Raw genomic sequence first — 6,464 nt, forward strand, 5'->3', positions numbered from 1 at the left:
TTTCTATCTTGGTGTCTGCTTCTTTGAGAACCCAAACTGAAACAATTATTCCTGGAAGTGGAAAAAACAAACAAAGTTCGGTGTAGCATGCGATTTGGGAACTGGATCCCTGATCACCATCTGGCTATCCAAAAGGATCTCAGCCAGAGATCCTGTGGTTCACAGGTGGTTCTTGCAACAAGATGGCCATCTAATTGGTAAAACTTTCACTAGTTGAGATTTTGGAAAATGTCCCACTAGAAGGAATGCCCCTTCCTGGTGTGATGATCCAGGCATTGGAAAGACACAGGGGAAGAACGCACACAGGACCAGGGAACTGGCTGGTTGTACTATGTTGCCTTGACCCCCTGCAGAGGAATAATGAGAAACTGAGGGTAGTTAACAAACAGCTAAAACATAAGTATGTTGGCCAGAGAGCCTTTTTGGTAGCTTAAAAAACTCATTATCTCCTGCAGTGGATAATTAGATACAGCTGAGGAAGTAATGCAAGTTCTGGTAGTTACAGTCACAGATTTCAAATATTGAATTCTTAGCCAAAGCTCAGGTTTAATACAGTTACAGGGACATCTGGGTGAGTATCATGGGGATTGTACCTCTGTAGGCTCCCCTGAACCCTCAGAGCATGAAGAGGTTAACTCCTTCTACTATTAGGAGCCAGCATTTCTCCTGTTTGGAAAGACACTGTAAAGACCTTGCCTCCACAAGGCAAAGGTACCCCCCCACACACACACATCAGAAGTTGTACTTCCTTTCCCAATTGTCAGACCAATTGCCAGAGTTGAATCCCACCATTTCCCACCTGTGGGGAATGATGAGCCCAATAAGGAAGGAAAAGGCTTGTATCTCACAGGAGATGCAAGAATTAGCCAGCATTTCTTGGCAGAAGCCCGAAAAGTACTCACAGAGATGGGTATGACGATGCTCAGAGGCTGGAACATAGACTGAATAAGAAGCATTCACAGACTTGGGGTGTCTCTTGGGATATAGTTTTATGTCCTAGAAAAGATTTTAGGGTTTGGGACAAACTCACTACTAGAGCGAATCTTAGAAGCCCAAAGAAAATGATAGCCTGCCAGAGTCCTGCTCAGACCGGTCTAGGGGTACCCTGCAGGAGGGCTGGCGTTGGCACGAAGGAATGGACACAGACACCTCACGTGAACCAATCTGGACAGTTTGCCGATTTTTCAGCAAGCTTATATATGCTTTCTACTCTATATATGTTTGCGTCAAGCTATTGTTTTTACTCTCAGAAAGTTCTCAGGGAAATCATTCATGAGAAAACTTTCTGGTTATTTCCTTGCATTACTGCTTTTTTACTTCAAAGAATTAATCTTTAATCTTATTATTTCTATACCTGACAACCTAGAGGGCTAGTTATTTTTTGTATTATTATTCCAATTGTTTTAGCCGAAACTGGTAGAGCCTATTCTTTAGAGAAATTGGAGCATGACTGCTTTCTTGGTAACTGCCCACTGTAACCTTCTACAGGGGCATGGTTTTCTTCAAAGTGCCCCTAATGATTAACTGATTGCTAAGTTACAGGGAGAGGCCCAGTAAGAAAAATTTGAGCTGATTGAATAAGCTGATTGATTAGAAGACGGAATATCAGTAGCTCTGCTTCCAGAGAACAGCTTTGCAGCCTTCTCTTGTCAGCCCCCTGGGCTTTGCCATCAGGTGGGTGATGAAGGTCAGCTCCTGACAGTAGCCTGTACAAAGCAGAACAAAAATGCCTGAGTTTCTGTAAAAGATGGTGTAGGAAAGACTTAGGAGGTTGAGGCTCAGGGAAGTAAGCATGCTGGCTGGATTATCAGAGGCCAGAATCCCCACTGGAAGATTATATTCCAAGGGAGGCCAGGAAGACACTACTCATGAAGGATGTCAAACAACGCTGAAGAGTGGGGCATAGCATCACTAACAAGTTCAGTGGTGGCTCTCTCCTGCAGGTCAGGGCTGACAAGAGACAAGGCTGTCACAAAATTTGGCTTATTAAAGCAAAAGAAATGATGGGGCCCAAAGCAATAGAAGCCAAGTAGCTGCTCTTAATCTTGAGAAGCTGGTAAGATTGGGGGTAAGCCAAGGGGGGTTGGCCTACAGAGAATTACAGAGATGTTTATCTCTTTCTGAAATCTTGGTTATGATAAGAAACTCCTTGATTTTATTTTCTAACCCTGTGAGTTATGGAATTTTTTGACTTTCTATATTTTCTCTTAATTCTGTTTATACCCAAGACAATTCTTACCTGAATTCATACCTCTCTTGTAGCATCTTATTAAATACTGTCAGCAGGAGCCAGCTCATATTTCCACATTTTGCTTCACAATCACTCAACTCAACTAACTCATTACGTACATTTTCCATCCTCCAGATGATCACACAAGATAGTTTTACCCCATGTTTCACCACCTCATAGCATACCCATTTCTTCAGCTTTATTTAATAGTTTCCTTGAGTCGGGTCCATCTATTTCAAGTTTTTGCTAACACAAGCTCCCATTTCCAGGTCCAAATATCTGTATCAGTCAGCTCTGGCTGCGTAATAAACCACCCCAAATTCAGCAGTGTGTAGTAAGAGCCACTCATTGTTTTGTTCACAAACCTGCAGTGAGCCTGGCTGCTCTGCCTCAGACTGTGTGTGATGTTAGCTTCAAACTGCAGTCCTGTGGGGTGCTGGCCTCTGCTCCATGGGAGACTTTTATTTTGGAAGCCAGTGGGTTATCCAAGACATGTTCTTTCCATGGCAGCTTATGTCTTTTCTTTTTTGTTTCTTTTTTTTAATGTTTATTTGTTAAACAGAGAAAGACAGAGTGTGAATGGAGGAGGGGTAGAGAGAGAGAAGGAGACACAGAATCCTAAGCGGGCTCAGGCTCTGAGCTTTCAGCACTGATCCTGATACGGGGCTCAAACCCACAAACAGTGAAATTATGACCTGAAGCTGAAGTCGGTCGCTTAATGGACTGAGCCATCCAGGCACCCTAATGACTTTTCTAGTGTCATACTTACTAACCTTCCATTGGACAAGTCAAGTCACCTGGTCAACCCTGACCAGTAACAATGGAGTGAGGTAGTCTCTCCTCCCACAGTGGAAAGGAGTGGAGTGAGTATTTTCTGATCACTAATCTGAACTATCATAGGTACACTAATTTGAGGAAGTTTTATTAGAGATCTAAATAGAGTACTTGGATGTATATATGTGTTTAGATTTCAAGGCAGAAGTGTAGGCTGGAATAAAAAATTTATGCATATAGATGCATATAAAAGCCATTACCCAGGATTAGATTGCCAAGGGAGCATGTGAAGATAGAGAACAGAAGAAGTGCACTTACTGAACACTGGGGTAGTCTGGCTTTCAGAGACTGATAAAAGAGGAATCTGCAAAGAAGATAATAAGAGAGTGATCAATGAAGTAAGGGGAAAACCAGGAGAGCATAGGGTCCGAGAATATTTATAGAGTTCGCTTCAAAAAGTATTTAGGTGAACACCTTAAGCCTTAAGTACCCATGTTAGAAAAGAATAAAAAAGTAGAAATTAATAAGATTAACATCTAAGTTAAGATGTTAGGAAAAGGTCAACAAAATAAATTCAAAGAAAATAGCAGGAGGAAAATAAAGATAGAGCAGACATCAGTGTGACAAAAACAAAGATATAGTAAGGATGACTAACAACACTAAACATTTCTTCTTCAAAAAGGCTAATTCAGTTCACGTGCTGCGGTGAGATTAACGAATTCAAAAGAAAAAAGGCCCAAACAAGTAATATTAGAAATGGAAAAGAAGTCAAAATTGCAAGTGCTACAGAGATAAAAAGAAGAATAAAAACCAATTCAATGCCAATAAAGTTGAAAATGAATGAAATGGACAAAATGTCCCAAGTAAGCCATAAAATCTGCATCAAGAAGAATTAGTAAGCCAATGCTTCATAAAAATTAAAAATATTGAAACTCTAGTGAAATCTTCCCATAAAAATATCACCCAGAAGTTTATTTTTCTTTTGTGTCAAATTGTAACACTCAAAGAAGAAATATTTCTATGTTTACTTGATCTATTGCAGAATATAGTAAAAAGAAAATACTTTTTAACTCATTTATGAGGTTAGCAAAATTTAACACCAATAACTAAACAACAATGAGGAAATTATTATTCTAGCTTACTCCTATGGACATAATTGTAAAATTCCTAAACAAAATATTAGCAGGTCATTTCTACTACTGCCTGAGACAAGATAATACATGATTTTTTGGGATAAATTCTACAATGTGAGTTTAGTTCAGCATTAGACTAGCAATTACTAGAATTAAGTGAATTAACAAATAAAAAGAAAAAGTGAACAAATTATATTTCATGTAGATGTAGAAAATGTTTTATAGAATTCTGCACATATTTATTATTTTAAAAAATACTCTTCGAAAACTAGCCAAAGAAGGAAATTTCTTTAATGGTTAAATATAATTCACAGGAAACCTAAAGCAACAGTGCTATTTTAGTGGTGAAATGTTGAGTTCATTTTTAATAAAATAGACAAGACAAGGGTGTTTAGTCTCACCAGTTTATTTAACATTGCACTAAAAGTCCTAGCAAAGCACAAAAAAAAAACCATGATAAAAAGTAGAATTAGAAAGTAAGAGACAAAAGTGTATTTTTTTTAACAGTTATGTTATTATATATGTAGAAAACCTACAATGATCTAATTTATTAGAACAAATAAAAGAGTTAAGGATGTTAGGTCTGAAGTCAATATATGGAGATTATCGGCATTCCTATGCTCAGCAACAAACGTTTAGAAAATGTAATTTTAGGGGTGCCTTGGTGACTCAGTTAAGTGTCCAACTCTATATTTTAGCTCAGGTCACGATCTCACAGTTTGTGAGTTCAAGCTCTGAGTCATTCTGCACTGATAGCATAGAATCTGCTTAGGATTCTCGCTCTCCCTCCCTCCCAACTTTCTCAATAATAAACATTAAAAAAAAAGAAAGAAAATGTAATTTTAAAAGGAATTATTTATTCCAGCTTCTATAACAGTAGAGTAACTTGACCAACCAAATCTTCCCTCAGATAACAATTAGAAAATATGGAAAAAATGTTTTTAGAATTGTCCAACTCTTTGGAGAAACAGGAGAGTTACCAAAAGCAGAAAGAAACTAGCGGGAGTCAACTCTTGAAAGATAAACTGTGAGTTAGGTATTTTAATATGAGACATTCCTCAGTGCATCAGCGCTCATTGGGTTGAAAGCCACAGTCCTACTGGCTTAATGTGTTAGAGAACAGAATTTGGGACAAGTAAAAAAATAAAAAATAAAAAATGAGAAAACATAGAAAATTAGGTGGGAAATCCCAAATGGCAAGGATCCACAGAGGGATGAACCCCCAAATCTGCATATATATGATTCACCCAAATCTCTGGATGGCCATTAGCTTTCCTTTCCCAGGAGAAACTGTAGAAGGAGTTGTGATAAAAACAAATAACGAAGAAAAACAGTGGAAGCTGAAATTACTGAGAAATTTACATGTCCATCCATTTCAGGAGAGACAAAATTTGGAGTTTGAGCACAGCTAAATTAAAAAATAATCACTCTTCAGCGTGCAGGAACAGAATCTAGACTACAATTTTCATAATGTCTAGTATCATTCCATTATCGAGTCGTGTGGAAGAAACAGAAAAGTCTGGCCCATACACGAGAATAGGGCCCAAGTTCAAGTTGATGTGGATATTGGAATGAGGAAATAAGGACTTTAAAGCAGCTATTCTGAATATGTGCAAGAATTTAAAGAAAGATGAATTCAGACTGAACATATGGGAAATATAAGCAGAGAACTAAAACTTATTTAAAAAAATGAACAACATGGAAACTCTAGAGCTGAAAAGGACTATTACTGGAATGAAAAATCCACTCAATGAGTTTAATAGCAAATTGGAGATCACAGAAAAGCCAGTTAGAACTAGAAGAACACAGGTCCACCAGAGGCAAAGGGGGTGGGAGGCACAAGCCTCCAGTTAAGGACTGAAGACGTCACAGGGATGAAAGCATAGAAAATGTTGTCTGTGGTACTGTAATTATGTCACATGGTGACCAATGGGAGCTACACTCATGGTGAACGTAACACATAGAGTTTTCAAATCCCCATGTTGTAAACCTGAAACTAATGTAACGTGTGTCAATGATACTTTAATTAAAAAAAAAACCTAAAACAATAGAAATGACACAATCTGAGAAGTGGAGAGAAAAATATTGACTAAAAAGAGACAAAGCTTTACACACTTGTATGGCAATAGTAAGAAATCTAATATATGTGAACTGGGGACTCAAAAGAAGAGCTAGAGAATGAGGCAGAAAAAATTATTTGTAGGAAAGTGGATGGACCTTGAGGGTGTCATGCTGAGTGAAGTAAGCCAGGCAGAGAAGGACAGAAACCATATGTTTGCACTCATAGGTCTAGCAGGAAAACAAGAGAGACCTAATGGAGAACCAGG

The sequence above is a fragment of the Suricata suricatta genome, chromosome 3 (genome assembly GCF_006229205.1).
Source record: "Suricata suricatta isolate VVHF042 chromosome 3, meerkat_22Aug2017_6uvM2_HiC, whole genome shotgun sequence".
NCBI classification, from domain to species: Eukaryota; Metazoa; Chordata; class Mammalia; order Carnivora; family Herpestidae; genus Suricata; species Suricata suricatta.